The following is a 17,266-nucleotide window of genomic DNA, read 5'->3' on the forward strand; positions in this document are numbered from 1 at the left end:
TAAGAGCTAACATTAATCACAAAAAGACAAACTGACACAAAACATAAGATAAAGGGAGCAGGAGACAAGATGGGGAGAGAGAGGGAAGCACACAAGTACAACATTTGAGAGCAGGGACATCAGGAGATCTGTGGGAGGGAGAGGGCTTGGGGGGAGGAGGCAGGGAAGGGGGGGGGGTTGGGGGGTTGGGAGAGGTATCAGGGGTAGAAAAGATCTTAATTAACAGGGGTAGAAAAGATCAAGGTTTTGGATCAAGGTTTTGGTTTTGTCCATCAAGGTTTGGACACATGGACACTGCTCAGACTTCCAGGAAAGAAGTTGGAATTTCAAAAAAGTGGATCCGGGGTGAATTAACAGGGGTAGAAAAGATCAAGGTTTTGGATGGTGGTGAACAGCTGTTTTGAAGACCTGGAGGGAGGAGTGGGATTGACCAGAGTGAGGGAGTTTATTCCAGAGGAGGGAGAAAAGAGGAATGAAGGAGTGAGGGCGAGCAGAGAGTCCTGATTTTGGCAGTTTAACCAGAAGAAGGTTACAGGCAGATCTTGTGCGACCTGTAGGAATATTTGGGGGACAGAGCACAGACAGAGCTGGGGGGCTAGGCCGGTAGGTTTGTTGTACATTTCCATGACTTTCGAAGGTGTAATCGTGATTTAAAACTTCCTGTGCATCACCTAAACGGGCCATCTACATGTTTAATTTGCACAGAAAAGGGGAGGGAAATGTTGCCCTGTGGTGAAATGTGGAAGGGGAGACGTAGGAAAGTTGAGAGGGAATGTGAATAAACAGAGGGGAAGGAAGGACAATATATTGCGAAGGAAGAAAGAGGATGGGGTAAGTTCAAAGATCCCTCCGTCTTCGCAAAAACAATATTAAACAGATCGTATAGGGGCACAAAATGTCGTGAGAAACACCCTGTTCTGTTTTCCTTAATCTGATTCATGCCAAGCACCCAGAATGTGAAAGCCTTCCTACAGAGAGCAACCAAGACAGCACAAGGTAGATGTTTATCCTCGATTGAGCAGCCGGCCTTGCCTCGGAGGAAATGTCCTGAAATATATGACTTGACCTTGCAACCCTGATGAACAGATTGCACCACAAAGCGCTTTTGGCGGTTGCGACATGACGTCGATGAGTTTTTATTTTTTTCATGATTTACGTTCAGCTTCCCTCGTGCCCTGTGGGTAATGACCTGGGGTGTTGCGGAGAATCGTGTTCCCTTTATTTTTTTTTTACAAGCAGAAAAAAAGCTAAGGGAAGAGGTCGAAGTCGGATAAAAAGTCAAAAGTGTCCAGCGGAACGCTGCCCGACGAGTCTGTGTGATTCTCGCCAAAACAGATGCACAGTCGAGTTGCTTTGGCTGTAACAGGTGAAGCAGTGGCTTTGGGCCTAGTCAGTAATGGTACATTTCATTACCTTTTCCTGCGGCAAAGCTCATGACAGGCAAATCATGAAAGGCTTGTCATTGTCGGCAATGGAATGGGCTACTTTTCCATAACCACATGGCTGAATGCATGCCATTTGCATGTGTAAGGTCAAACTGAAATTATTCCTTTGCAGCAATAAAACAGCTAATCCAAACTGCCCCCTAATCCAAATTTGCGTTTTCCTGCTATTCCTCTCTGTGCGGCTTCTATATTTCCCGGACGTTTTTCCTTAATTGATTACTTGCGAAATCGAAGATTTTTCAAGTATATTGATTGGTTGCGTTTGTGGTTCTGTCCGTCTGTGTGTTTGTTACTTGGCAAAAAAAAATTTTTTTTTTTGCAAGTATGTTGATCACTCTGGTTTGTGGGTTTTTTGTCTGTCCGCTCACTTATACGTGCCTACAGGTCACAATTATAAACCGATCTTCACGAAACTTTACCAAATGGTAGAGTTCGTGCTCCGACAAAATCCTATATATTTTTGGAGTCAAAAGGTCAACAAAGGCCAAAGGTCAACCACTTTTTTCAAATTTCTAAAATCCTCAATTTTCATCCGATTGACTTGAAATTTGAACAGGATATACATATCGGCAAACTGAATTAACCACCAACTATTTTTGAGATCAGCATAGGCCAAAAGGTCAAGATAGGCCAAAGGTCAACAACCATTTCAAATTTCTAAAATCCTCAATTTTCATCCGATTGACTTGAAATTTGAATAGGATATACATGTCGGCGAATTGAATTCAACCACCAACTATTTTTGAGATCGGCATAGGCCAAAAGGTCAACATAGGCCAAAGGTCGAACCTTTTTTTCAAATTTCTAAAAGCCTCAATTTTCATCCGATGTGGTTTGAACCTTGCCATGTGGTTTGAACCTTGCCTTGCCAAACAGGAAATTAGAGCTGTCTCCCTTGACATATCATGTGCCTTCGATACGGTCTGGCACCCGCTCTGCTCACCAAACTCTCCTCCTTTGGTATCCATGGAAATCTCCATGCATGACTGGTGGACTTTCTCTCTAGTCATAGTCAACGTGTGGCCCTGAATGGGTTTCTCTCATCTCCTCTTCCTGTTCAGGCTGGAGTTCGCCAAGGCAGTGTTCTGGGCCCTGTGCTTTTTCTGGTCTTCATCAATGATCTCTCCGACTCTCTTGAAAATCGTCTCTATCTCTTTGCTGATGACTCCACTCTCTGCCGCTCCTCATCCCTCAGATCGGCAGTCTGCAGCCTCCTCACTCTCTGCAGACCTGGACAAAATCACAGACTGGGCAAACAAGTGGAACATGTCTTTCAATCCTGACAAATCTCACACTCTTACGATGTCTCTCCGAAAAGACCAACTGGACAACCCTCCCATCCACTTTCTGAATAATCCTCTCCAAGAAGTTCTGTCACTCAAGCTTTTGGGTCTCACTATCTGCCATGATCTTTCCTGGGAAAACCACATTTCAAATCTGGCCTCCAAAGCCAGTCGCCGACTGGGCATCCTCCGATTCCTCCGTCGTGCAAAGTCCTTCCTTGGCACACCTGAGCTCCTCACCACATACAAGGCTTTCATCCGCAGCTCAATGGAATACTGCTCTCCCTTCTGGGCTGGTGCTCCTGCCTCACACTTAGCTCGTCTTCACGCTGTTGAAACCAAAGCGTTCAGAATCATTGGAATCTCCCGCGATGAAGCTACCTCCGAGGGCCTTTCACTTACTCACCGCAGGCAGGTTGGTGGTCTTTCTGTCTTCTACCGACTCCTCTCCGGCCTTGCTCCTCCAGCTCTCTCTGGGCTCTGTCCCCCAAATATTCCTACAGGTCGCACAAGATCTGCCTGCAACCCTCTTATGGTTAAACTGCCAAAATCAAGACTCTCTGCTCACCTTCACTCCTTCATTCCTCTTTTCTCCCGCCTCTGGAACAAACTCCCTCACTCTCTTCAATCCCACTCCTCCCTCCAGGTCTTTAAAACAGCTGTACACCACCATCTCTTATCTTCCCCCATCCAAAACCTTGATCTTTTCTACTCCCACCAATTTCAGCCCAAATCAAATTTTTGGAAATATCAACTTCTTTCCTGGAAGTCCTTGGTGTCCTTGTGTTTATACTTTTCCCAGCCCCCCCCCCCCCCCACCCTTCCCACGCTGCCTCCCCCCAATCCCTCTCCCTCCCACACATTCCCGATGTCCCTGCTCTCAAATGTCGTGTTTGTGCTTCCCCTTCTCTCCCCATCTTGTCTACCGCCCCCCTTTTTATATACTTTGTTTGTTTGTCTGTTTGATTTGTTTATGTGATGAATGTTAGCTTTCACGAGCCTCGATTCTGGATACAAAAAAAAAAAAAAAAAAAATTCATCCGATTGACTTGTAATTTGAATAGGATTTTCATAGCAGCCAACTGAATTCAACCACCAACTATTTTTGAGGTTAAAAGGATGCTCTACTAAGTGCCATTCCACTTTGTTCTGTTTTGCCAAGTGTCGCTCTATGAGTGATTTTTCATCTGTTTGTCTGTTTGTTTGTCACCGGCCTACAGGTCACAATTTTCAACCGATCTTCACGAAACTTCACCAAATGGTAGACTTGGTCAAAAGCAAGAAGCCTATTGTTTTTGTGGTCAAAAGGTCAAAAGGTCAACATAGGCCAAAGGTCACCAACTTTGCTTAATTTCTTAAATCCTCAATTTTCATCCGATTGACTTGAAATTTGAAGAGGACTTGCACATCTGATCATTAAATTCAACCACTAAGTATTTTTGAGGTCAACATAGGCCAAAAGGTCAACATAGGCCAAATTTCTAAAATCCTCAATTATCATCCAATTGATTTAAATTTGAAGAGGACTTGCATATCTGGCCAATGAATTCAACCACCTAGTATTTTTGAGGTCAACATAGGCCAAATTTCTAAAATCCTCAATTTTCATCCAATTGACTTGAAATTGGAAGAGGACTTGCACATCTGATCAATAAATTCAACCACCAAGTATTTTTGAGGTCAACATAGGCCAAAAGGTCAACATAGGCCAAATTTCTAAAATCCTCAATTTTCATCCAATTGACTTGAAATTTGAAGAGGACTTGCATATTTGGTCACTGAATCCAACGACCCAGTATTATTGAGGTCAACATAGGCCAAATTTCTAAAATCTTCAATTTTCATCCAATTGACTTGAAATTGGAAGAGGACTTGCACATCTGATCAATAAATTCAACCACCAAGTATTTTTGAGGTCAACATAGGCCAAAAGGTCAACATAGGCCAAATTTCTAAAATCCTCAATTTTCATCCAATTGACTTGAAATTTGAAGAGGACTTGCATATCTGGTCAATGAATTCAACCACCAAGTATTTTTGAGGTCAACATAGGCCAAAAGGTCAACATAGGCCAAAAGATCAACATAGGCCAAAAGGTCAACATAGGTCAAGTTTCAAAAATCCTCAATTTTCATCCGATTGACTTGAAAATTGAACAGCATTTGCACATTGAGTCACTAAATAGGGAAACTATCTATTTTTGAGGTCAATTTTAATCTTGATGAAATGGACAATTTGCTGTATCAATGGAATTTTTTTTCCTTGTGGTGGGGGGGGGGGGGGGGGGTGTGGATTTTGCAAGTATCGTGCTCCGCATGACGTCTTCTTGTTTTTCTATCGTGCAAATGGAGTTCAAAATAGTTATTGGAACTACTTTCACCTTTAGAGGCCATTTCCCCCCACAGAGCAGGGGTTAGCCTTTTTCGGGCACCGTGGTCCCCTTTTTGAAGCAATGTTTTTTTATGGCCAGATGCTCTTCCTGCCGCCAACCCTGTTAGTTACCTTGTTACCTTTTGTGACACACAGGGAATTACCAGTGAACTGGCACTTAATTTGCCAACCTCAGAAGGATGACAGGCTGAGTCAACCCCCCTGGCATTAATTCAGCAATCGACCAGGATTCAAACCCAGGATCCCAAGCCAGCACCCTAACCGCTAAACCAACACCAGGCTTAAAATAGTTCTTGGAACGAGATGCAATATTCCAAACCACATCGCTGTTTGTTATTTTTTAGTATTACTAGCGAAGAACCCATTCTTACAGGTGGGGTAATCACCCTAGAATTACTGACAGGTTAATTCCACAAGAAATACAGACGGGTTAATTCACCTAAAATTCCCCAAAATTACTGATGGATTAATTCACCCCAAATTACAGATGGGTTAATTCCCCCAGAATACGGGACTGTCAAAATGATGTAATATACCCCAGTGCTCAGTGTACATGCACAAGACTGCGGCGTTTGGGGCACCCTAAAGTATATAGTGTGTTGGAGATTAGGATTGTTACCTAAAATGGCTCACAAAACTTCTAAAAGGGCTCACAAAACTTCTAAAAGAGGCTGGAAATACTTGAAAAAGTATCTGAGAGAAAGGGGTGTAAGAAGAACTATCTCAGCTCATCGAAAGGGCAGCTAGCTATATTGCAAACTCACAACAATGTAGACTGGTGCAAGGCCAGAGTGGAGGGTTGTGGGCTACCTAACCCCTAAATGGATCGCTAAGACTAAGTAGACTTTGAACCTTGCAGGAGCGCCTGTTGTGATCATGGCAGGCTCGTTGATTTATTTAAAGAACGTTTGCAATTGGAAAGATGATGCTGTATGTCATTACAAAGTAACAATATACAACTCTTCGATAAAGGACATCTTCGCGATATGTAAATACACAAAGCTTGTGCCAGCTATTATTAGCCCCCGTTGGACTTAGTATGAAACAGGGGCCTATGGATTGGGTCTCGTCTGTCTGTCCGTCTGTGTGTGCATCCGCAACCATTTCTTGGAGATATATACACCGATTTTGTTCAAGCTTGGTACAAAGACAATACATGATGGTATACATGTGCAGAAGATTTTGTTTTTGTAATCCGACCAAAGATTTGGTAATCCGAAATTTGTTTTTTTAATCCGACCATCTTTTTCTTCTTGTTCACGTGGGGGCTGGATGTAACAGGTAGACCTCCCTGAGGGAGAGGCACTCTACATGGTTTGGGTACTTCTAAACACCGATGGGAAGGTTATATCTGGGGCTTGTGAATGTACAGGGTAAGGTTAAAATAAACTTTTAAAAACTGTGATATTTACTACCAGTAATAGGCATCCACAACCATCCTTGACCTGTGGTGGAACGTCGGCCAAGGCCCTCGCTTGGTTTTTTTTTTTTCTTCCGTCCTCACTTTTCACCTTTATTTGCTTTTAAATTTGTTTTCTCCGGCCCTTGAGCGATTGACACAAAACTTTCTACATCGGAGCGCCTAACCATAGATATTTTTTTAAACAAAGTTATTTGATGATGGGATAGAAAATGTAGCCGGCGTTCCAAAAAATCAATTTTCTACAGGCATGAGTTTCAGGGTGTCTCATGTAGCAGGAACAAAAACCATCGACCTTGCTTCATTCAGCCTCGGATGAATTAATCATATTGGGGGAGGGTAGTGGGAGCTTTGAGGGCTGTTTTAAATTTTATATTGTTTGGTTCCGGGGGCTGCAAGTGAAATTATGAGATTTTGCCTCTATTGCCAAAATGAGAAGCGTTTGTGTGCGTGTGTGTTATGTCCACTGCTGCCGCTCACTTGTACTCATATTAAGCAGAAAATGGTAGGAACTTGACACCACTCATCCACTAATAAATCTTGTATTTCCTGTATTTTCATGAGTCTGACTTGCATCGAGGAACACAACAATTATGGTTAACCATTTTGAAATTTCCCTTCTTTTGTTTATATGCTGAAAGTGATATTTACAAGACTATTTCACTTACAGGTTTTATGCTAGCAATGGCAGGTTAAAAGTGCCCAAGCTAGCAGAAGTGAGTCACTGAAAACGCACGCATGGCACATGCGAAAAAAGCCTCATTAGCATTTAAACGTCATTTCGAAAGTCCCTTATTACGGATAGATTAATTCCCCCCGAATTACAGACGCGTTAATTCCCTCAGAATTGGTGCATTTTAGTATGACTTTTAATACCCCCCTCCACCGTTAATAGTACTATGCCATATATATTTACAGAGAGGATTTGGTTACTTCCCCCACCGTTAACCCCTTGAACTATGAAATTTTAATCCCCTAAACCACCCCTGTGCACACCCCGATTCAACCACCCGTTTTCAACTCATTACACCCAGTGATTCAAGAGTGAATCAAAGTAAAACAAGCAAAAAAAACAAACCAATAAACACTTCTCAAATTATACCATGACAACTAATATATGTATATATATATGTGCAGTGCACTCAGAAAGTATTCAGACCCCTTCACTTTTTTCACATTTTGTTATGTTGCAGCCTGATGCTGAAATCGTTTAAATTCATTTTTCCCATTTCAATCTGCACTCAATACCCCATAATGACAAAGAGAAAACAGGATTTTAGAAGGTTTTGCAAATTTATTAAAAAGGAACAACTGAAATATCACATTGACATAAGTATTCAGACCCTTAACTCAGTACTTAGTTGAAGTACCTTTGGCAGCGATTACAGCCTCGAGTCTTCTTGGGTATGACGTGACAAGCTTTGCACACCTGGATTTGGAGATTTTCTGCCATTCTTCTCTGCAGATCCTCTCAAGCTCTGTCAGGTTGGATGGGGACCGTCGGTGGACAGCCATTTTCAGGTCTCTCCAGAGATGTTCGATGGGGTTCAAGTCAGGGCTATGGCTGGGCCACTCAAGGACCTTCACAGAGTTGTCCCTAAGCCATTCCTGCGTTGTCTTGGCTGTGTGCTTAGGGTCATTGTCCTGTTGGAAGATGAACCTTCGGCCCAGTCTGAGGTCCTGAGTGCTCTGTTTCAGGTTTTCATTAAGGATATCTCTGTACTTTGCTCCTTTCATTGTTCCCTCAACCCTGACCAGTCCCCCAGTCCCTGCTGCTAAAAAAAACACCCCAACAGCATGATGCTGCCACCACCATGCTTCACCGTTGGGATGGTATTGGGCAGGTGATGAGCGGTGCCTGGTTTCTTCCAGACATGACGCTTATAATTGAGACCAAACAGTTCAATCTTGGTTTCATCAGACCACAGAATCTTGTTTCTCACAGTCTGAGAGTCCTTTAGATGCTTTTTTGCAAACTCCAAGTGGGCTTTCATGTGTCTTTCACTGAGGAGAGGCTTCTGTCTGGCCACTCTGTCATAAAGCCCAGATCGGCAGAGTGTTGCAGTGATGGTTGTCCTTCTGGAAGTTTCTCCCATCTCCACACAGGATCTCTAGAGCTCAGCCAGAGTGACCATAGAGTTATTGGTCACCTCTCTTACCAAGTCCCTTCTCCCCTGATTGCTCAGTTTGGCCGGGCGGCCAGCTCTAGGAAGAGTCCTGGTTGTTCCAAACTTCTTCCATTTAAGAATTATGGAGGCCACTGTGCGCTTGGGAACCTTCAATGCATTATAAAAATTTTTTGTAGGCTTCCCCAGATCTGTGGCTCGACACAATCCTGTCTCTAAGCTCTGCAGGCAGGTCCTTCGACCTCATGGCTTGGTTTTTGCTCTGATATGCATTGTCAGCTGTGAGACCTTATATAGACAGGTGTGTGCCTTTCCAAATCATGTCCAATCAATTGAATTTACCACAGGTGGACTCCAATCAAGGTGTAGAATCATCTCAAAGATGATCAAGAGAAATGGGAGGCACCTGAGCTAAATTTCAATTGTCATAGCAAAGGGTCTGAATACTTATGTCAATGTGATATTTCAGGTATTTCTTTTTAATAATTTTGCAAAAATCCTGTTTTCTCTTTGTCATTGTGGGGGTATTGAGAGTAGATTGATGAGGGAAAAAATGAATTTAAACGATTTCAGCATAAGGCTGCAACATAACAAAATGTGAAAATGTGAAAGGGTCTGAATACTTTTTCGGAATGCACTGTATGTATATATATATATATGTATATATATATTGATATTGTTGCGGATCTCAGCGCCGGCCTTCTCCCCTTACCAAGGGGGGATTAGTCCCCTTGTCTTTGACTGGCCAACGGGACCCGGGACCTATGACGTCCTTCCCGGACAGCGCGAAATAGGGTCTTAGGACTAGAATCACTATTACCTAATTACTCGCGCTGCCCTGAAACGAGGAAATAAGCCCCGCACGAATCACGCGTGCTGAGACGCCGAGCGGTGCGTACACGCGATCCGTGCCGTTTATATGGTGACCCCGGTTCTAGCGATCTTATTCGTACCACGCTTAGTCAATGGATAAATCACAAAAGCGGTCGAATTGGAAAAGGAAGAACAGAATTTATTTACACTATTTACAATGGTTCAGAGAAAAGTGGACACAGTGCAGCCTTGCAGCTGCAGGATGATGGTCCGTGTCCAAGGATGGCTCTCCCGCAGCTCCCTCCAGTCTCCGGCTCGTCCCGTGCAGATGGTAAGTAGAGGGGCAGGAAGTCTCCGCGTGTCGTTTGGCGCACAAGAGTTAATACGGGGCGATTTGGTAGAGAGCGGACTTCGGCGGTTAGCGGTGATCACTGGCGGCTATTACCGCATTTACTTACGTCGCTGAAGTAAGCGCTACTTGCCACCGGCGCATCCGGCTGCCTTTCCTTCAGCACATACATTATACTCGAGATATAGTGCAATGCCTCCAAAGCGATCGATGCGAATCAAGTTCTTCAAAGTCCTCTTGATCAACAAGTCCTCTCACGTGCGCTCTCCCCTTGCGAGTCCTTTGGGTTCTCCAAGTTCTGCTGGTCAGTCCTCAATCAGTCCTTCTCTCTGTGAGTCCTCCTCTGTGAGCCCTGACCAAGTCCTTTGCTCTCAACCAGTCCTTTACAACGAGTCCTCCTCATAAGTCCTTTGCTCTGCGAGACCTCTCATGCAAATCAGTCCAGTGCAGTCGAGTCCTTTCAAGGGCTTTGTGCAATCACTTATATAGGCACGCCCCATGAACCTTTCCACGCCCCCTCACGCCATGCCGTTAGAGCCCTGGTTGGCTGGTGGCTCTTACCGTCATCGCCTCTGATGCGCTGCCTTGACGCCGCCCCACCAGACCCCACGCTCCTCCTTCTTAGGCCTACCTCATGTTACTCGACTAGTGAGCGAGCAAAGGGCCGCAAATGCTGTGGGCAGCCAAAGCGTAACAAATGCTGCGGGCAGCCAAAGCGTAACAAATGTTGTGGGCAGCCAATCGTAATACTGAGCGGGCAGCCAAATGGGGCGCGGGTTTAATTATACCCATTGAGGTGGAATTGGAGGGTGGACGCAAAATGAATGACTGGGACCTAAACTCATGTCTTTACACAACGCAGATATTACTAGGGAAAATGGCCTATACTTACACATACTATGACATAACTAATACTACAGGTGGCCTACGTGTTGCTCATGGACAACTATGGGGGGCAACCCTTTAATCTTTAATGACCAATATGTGCAAATCTCAAAACTGTAGCACTGCCCCCCTCCCTTGCCAGACTCGTCCCCGAGTCAAACCCACACAGGTGAGAACGACCGGTTTTGAGAAAGGTACAGGACTACTCTATAAATTTATGTGTGACACTTAGATGTGGTTTCCCTCTACATTTAATCTAACCCCCTGTGTGTGACAGTTTTACAACACTAGATATGTCCCACCTACTGCGTTGTGTACTAACTAACATACTCACACCCACAGCTAACCGAATTGCGGAATTGATTCTCAAACTAAACATAAAGCCGGTGGGGAGCATGTTATTTACAACTACAACCTAATTATTTACATTTCTATAACCCAGGACCTGGTCTTTTGTGGAAACAAAATTTGGAGGAGAGAAACAACAATGCAATGCACCAATTCACCAATACACCAATACACAAAGAGATCACATTTCAAATGTCATATTAAATGTTACATTTGCTGCTTGGCTGCATCTTCTTGCTTCCTGCTTCGTCTTTGGTGTGCCATAATAAAACTTAAAGGTCTTCTTTCCTGACACACCAAAAGACAAGGGACAAACCGTGTTCGTGTTTATCTGCCAGCAGGGCCAATCTTATGGTCCATCTGCGTGACATCGACGCCACTTAGAACCAGTGGTCCGCAGGTGCAAGGTAACGTTTGCAGCAAAGGCCTGCTCAGCAAAGATGCCAGGCCACAGAACATGTGGTCTATAAGGTGTATTGGTGCAGCAAAACGTAGCAGGGCGCCGCACAAGTGTAGCCAGGCGCCGCTGCACAGTTCAGGGTTCCTGCACACACCCCTCCAAAATGGGTCCATGGGTGGGGAGGAAGACAAAGCACAGTTAGCAGAGGAAAGGGCGCAAAGGTGCACATCAATCAAGGCAATGAAACATGAGGGGCGCGGGAGAGCGAGCAGAGAAAGCTCGTCCCTAACCATTCGTAACCCCCCATGTCAGCCTACACTACCCTTGCCCCTCCCTGTATTTACACTTTACAAATCCGTCACTACGTCTTGTCTCAAATATCCCCCTCTAAGCCAAATTCGTCTTCCAATCCCTCCCAAGAAGGAAGAGATGGAATAAACACAATGTCTCATCCTGTCGAGATGCGTCTCACCCACTCAAATCATTTACAAAACCTGGTGTGGAGTTCCGTCTCCCTTGGTGAGTGAATGTGGATAGTGCAAAGAGATTTCTCATCCTAACTATACTCTAAGAACATTAACTCACTTAAACTACCCGGGGTCATGCCCTGCCAATCGGCATCTTTACACTATGCGGTTCTAAAAACCAATTCCCATTGACCCACCCCGTGGTGTCCTACGAATTTGGGTCTCACTTCCCAATTTTTCTTACTGTGCCTTTGCACAATTTTGGGGCTGGGTCATGTGGCTCCACTAGCAGGTAGAACTACCTGTGCACCTCCGCCACTGAAGGCGCCACCCGAGCTTACCATGCTCCTTGTGACTACCCTAAATCGGGAAGGCCCCTCCTGGCTCTCTCACCCCTCTGATGCCCTCTCTGGCATTGGGCTACCCGGGTCCTTTCCTAGGATCCCCGGGCCCCACTGAACACTACTCTGACTCTAACTGGCTCCCAGAGCCTACCTGTGGCCTCACCTGGCCAGAGACTACCAGTGGCGGAGTGCCCCAATAATCATACGCACCAACAAAGCCCACACGCCCAGCCATTCCACAGTCTCATGCACCCATCTAAGCACTTCCTTGCTACTACCTGCACCACAGGTGTCAATATCCAACTATTTACCTAAACCCTCTACCTAACTTTAAACTACCCTCCCCAGGTATTCGTGAAGGGGTCCATCTTCCCCCATTCACTCCTTCGCACCATGCATGCCACACCTTTTACGTCACACCAAGCATTCCACACCCATCATTCCACACTATTTATTCCACACACCTGTTCTCCACTTGCACTCAATGCAAGTCAATTCACTCAACACAATTCCATTCGTCCTCAATACACCACTCATACACTACCTCTTGTCATCTCCGACCAATGCCTCATTTGTGCAAGTTCATCCACACACACAATTTCATTCAATTCCTCATTTGCGCCTCAATCTCAAGCTCATACACAGTGTATCATCTAACTAACTACATCCCTCTAAAACTCGTGCTTTCCCGTCTTCCCTTACACTAAGCACACCCTCGTCATTAACATCCTTCTAATCTCTCTACGTCCCCTCTACCTGTACAAATGTCTCTACTTAAATCTCATGTCTCCTATTGTCATTTCTAAATCCCTAACAATATCCTAGCCCGCCCTCGGATAGTTTTCACTGCCATCCCCATAATCTAGAGCTCATGTGCCCCCAGTGAATGGTAAAGCTACCATTCGCCAACACTATGGCTAACTGTCCACTCCACTCGAGCCTCTCGGTGCGGCAATACATTTTCGTCATTACAACTCGGCTTCGAAAAGCCGAGCAATGCATGCGGGTGGTTGGTCTCCTGTTGGTTGGGTCCGTCCGGCATTTTCGATTCAGGGGAGGAGGCATACTTGGGCCAAGGTTCCAGGCACCATCCCTGCGCGAAGCCTTTCGGTCCCCAGCACGATGGCCCAGCCTCCCCCGGTCGGAGCACCGCGCCCTCCAGGGGGCGCGGTTCCGACCTCTCCTACCCCCCCCCTTGAACCGTGCCGTTTGCCTCTTTCGCCAAGGCACGGCACCGACCATACAGGGCGGGGCCCGGCCCGAATCGTGCATGCCGCCGCGGCAACGATCCCCGCCGGTCCCCACAGCACACAAAAAGCGCACCATGCCCCGAGAGCTCGCGTCGGCTATCCGTCGCACTATGCGCTAACCCCCCTTTCTGGGTCGATGCTTGAGCCGCATTCTCACACCCACATGCGACCCGTTCCACTCTCGCACATCGAGGTGCTCCAGCGCCTCCCATACACTCCATGCATTCCTTTACCGCACTTTCTCTCCATGCATTCTCTTCCCTTACACACTCAGGTGCACACCACTCAGGTAGGCGCACTCATGCTGTTCGCACACTCCATTACACACTTGGCCATCACACACCCTCATGCACACTCTCTTGTTACACCCTCCGTAACAACCATGGGTGTGCACTCTCCTGTTGCACACCCAATTACGCGCTCTGGTGTGCACTCCCGCACACTCCCTATAACACGCTCCGGTGTACATTCTCGCACACTCTCCTCGACACGCTCTGGTGTGCATCCACTCTCACTCTCGGCCATCGCACACTCTGTCACACTCTTCACACATACACTCCGTTGTGCATTCGCTCTCACTCTCGGTAACACACTCTCCCGTTACACACTCGTGCTTCGGTGCCGTTCGCACATGCGCGCCATTCACCCTCACACATCACACCACGGACCTTCCACGAGCGCCCGGGTGACGTCGCGATCCCAAGCGTGCCAAACATTTTCGCGCCATACACGCTCCTACTCACCTTCGGGATTCTCTTCTCCCGCTTTCCCACCAACACCTGTAAACTCTCATTGGGGTTAGGCAGCATGACATCACGATGTGAACACAGGCTTTGGGTACATTCCACCTTTTCCCTCGATTTAATTTCTATCTCTGCCGTCTCTTCAACCCCATTTTCAACTATACACATTTCTTTTTCTTTTTCCTCGACGACCGCCGGTGCACATAAAATTTTATTTTCCAACTCGGCGGCCGTCGGCTTTTCCATACCCCGAGTCGCGATTTCTACCCCCTCGGTCAACTTGACTGTGCTCTGCTCAAACTCGCTTTCCACGCGTTCCTCGCACCGCGTTACCTCGTTGCGTACCAAGGTGACCTCTTCGCTCAGCCTGCGCCCAATGTCCTTCCCAAATTTTCTTATTTCTTTGGTGGATTTGTCACTTTGGGCATCCATCTTTTTCTCTTGGATGTCCATTCTCCCATTTATTTTATTCATGTCATTCTTTTGGGCATCAATTATCTCCCTCTTTGATTTGTCTCTCCGGGCGTCCAATTTTTCAGTCAATTTACCTAATTCTTCTCCCATATACGCCCTGAGTTGCATCATAAAAAGGCCCATATCTATTGGCGCTGCGGGCTCGGCCCTCGCCACCACGTGCGAGGCGCCGCCATTTTCTTCCCCTGCTACCTCTGCTATCGCACCCCCATCAATTGCCTCTTCCATTTCTTCCAATTCTTCCCGGGGGTCCTGGGTTATTAACTCTTCTCCCTCTACCTCATCATTTGCCCCCACCGGCATCCGACCGCTTTGGCTAGCCATGGCACGAATTTAATTTAGATGTTAATAACTACATTTCGGTCGCTCGTAATTTTCGAGTGCGTTAAGTGCACTTCGGGTCCCAATCCAAACTCCTGACACCAAATGTTGCAGATAATATTACATTTGGTGTCCAAAATTTTGTCTAACAAATTTTGTCCCAGGTTCCAAATCCCCACTCCTGACTACCAAATGTTGCGGATCTCAGCGCCGGCCTTCTCCCCTTACCAAGGGGGGATTAGTCCCCTTGTCTTTGACTGGCCGACGGGACCCAGGACCTATGACGTCCTTCCCGGACAGCGCGAAATAGGGTCTTAGGACTAGAATCACTATTACCTAATTACCCGTGCTGCCCTGAAACGAGGAAATAAGCCCCGCACGAATCACACGTGCTGAGACGCCGAGCAGTGCATACACGCGATCCGTGCTGTTTATATGGTGACCCCGGTTCTAGCGATCTTATTCGTACCATGCTTAGTCAATGGATAAATCACAAAAGCGGTCGAATTGGAAAAGGAAGAACAGAATTTATTTACACTATTTACAATGGTTCAGAGAAAAGAGGACACAGTGCAGCCTTAAAACAGTCTTAATTTACTACCCAGGACAAACGGGCCCATCTCACACACAGACACACTCACACGGGGCTTGCAGCTGCAGGATGATGGACCGCATCCAAGGATGGCTCTCGTGCAGCTCCCTCCGGTCTCCGGCTCGTGCCATGCAGATGGTAAGTAGAGGGGCAGGAGCTCTCCGCGTGTCGTTTGGTGCACAAGAGTTAATACGGGGCGATTTGGTAGGGAGCAGACTTCGGCGGTTAGCGGTGATGACTGGCGGCTATTACCGCATTTACTCGCGTGGCTGAAGTAAGCGCTACTTGCCACAGGCGCGTCTGGCTGCCTTTCCTTCGGCGCGTACATTATACTCGAGATATAGTGCAATGCCTCCAAAGCGAGTGATGCGAATCAAGTTCTTCAAAGTCCTCTTGATCAACAAGTCCTCTCACGTGCACTCCCCCCTTGCGAGTCCTTTGGGTTCTCCAAGTTCTGCTGGTCAGTCCTCAATCAGTCCTTCTCTCTGCGAGTCCTCCTCTGCGAGCCCTGACCAAGTCCTTCGCTCTCAACCAGTCCTTTACAATGAGTCCTCCTCGTAAGTCCTTTGCTCCACGAGACCTCTCGTGCAAATCAGTCCTGTGCAGTCGAGTCCTTTCAAGGGCTTTGTACAATCACTTATATAGACACGCCCCGCGAACCTTCTAGCACTTACCAGACGCGACTTTCCATGTCCCCTCATGCCATGCCGTTAGAGCCCTGGTTGGCTGGTGGCTCTTACCGTCATCGCCTCTGACGCGCTGCCTTGACGCCGCCCCACCCCGACCCCGCGCTCCTCCTTCTTAGGCCTACCTCGTGTTACTCGACTAGTGAGCGAGCAAAGGGCCGCAAATGCTGCAGGCAGCCAAAGCGTAACAAATGCTGCGGGCAGCCAAAGCGTAACAAATGCTGCAGGCAGCCAAAGCGTAATACTGAGCGGGCAGCCAAATGGGGTGCGGGATCAATTATGCCCATTGAGGTGGAATTGGAGGGTGGACGCAAAATGAATGACCAGGACCTAAACTCATGTCTTTACACAATGAAGATATTACGAGGGGAAATGGCCTATACTTACACATAATATGACATAACTAATACTACAGCTGGCCTACGTGTTGCTCGTGGACTAACGTGCTGGATTGATCTCGCGAGATCACGGCGAGGTCACGTCTTTTCGAAGCTGTTTCATGCGCTCATGCTTTCGAAGCTAAGTGATCTTTCTCAGTTGTGTTTTTGTCGAGACTGTATCTATCTTTCGGTGTATGTACCTACAGCGTATCTTTTGGAAAAATTTCGGTGCTAATTTTTCGTACATGTATACACAATCGTCGGTTAATGCGTATCGAGTATTCTGAGGCCTAGTACTCGTAGGCTTGGCTACCGTACCGTCTCCGACCTTGTGGTTTTGTATTTCTCTCAGCGATTCGTCGAATGCGCTGCATTTATTTTCGTTCTCTGTTTCGTCCCAGTCGTTCACCCCATACCTCCTTGTTTAATATCTCTACTCAAAAAAAAAAAAAAACCCCAAAAAATATTTCCTTCCCAGGTCTTATTCGTTTATTTGTTGTTCTTTTTTGTTCTTCGTTCGCGATCACGCGATCACGTGGTTAGAAATGT

Source organism: Myxine glutinosa, chromosome 2 (assembly GCF_964187855.1).
Source record: "Myxine glutinosa chromosome 2, kmMyxGlut1.1, whole genome shotgun sequence".
Lineage (NCBI taxonomy): Eukaryota > Metazoa > Chordata > Myxini > Myxiniformes > Myxinidae > Myxine > Myxine glutinosa.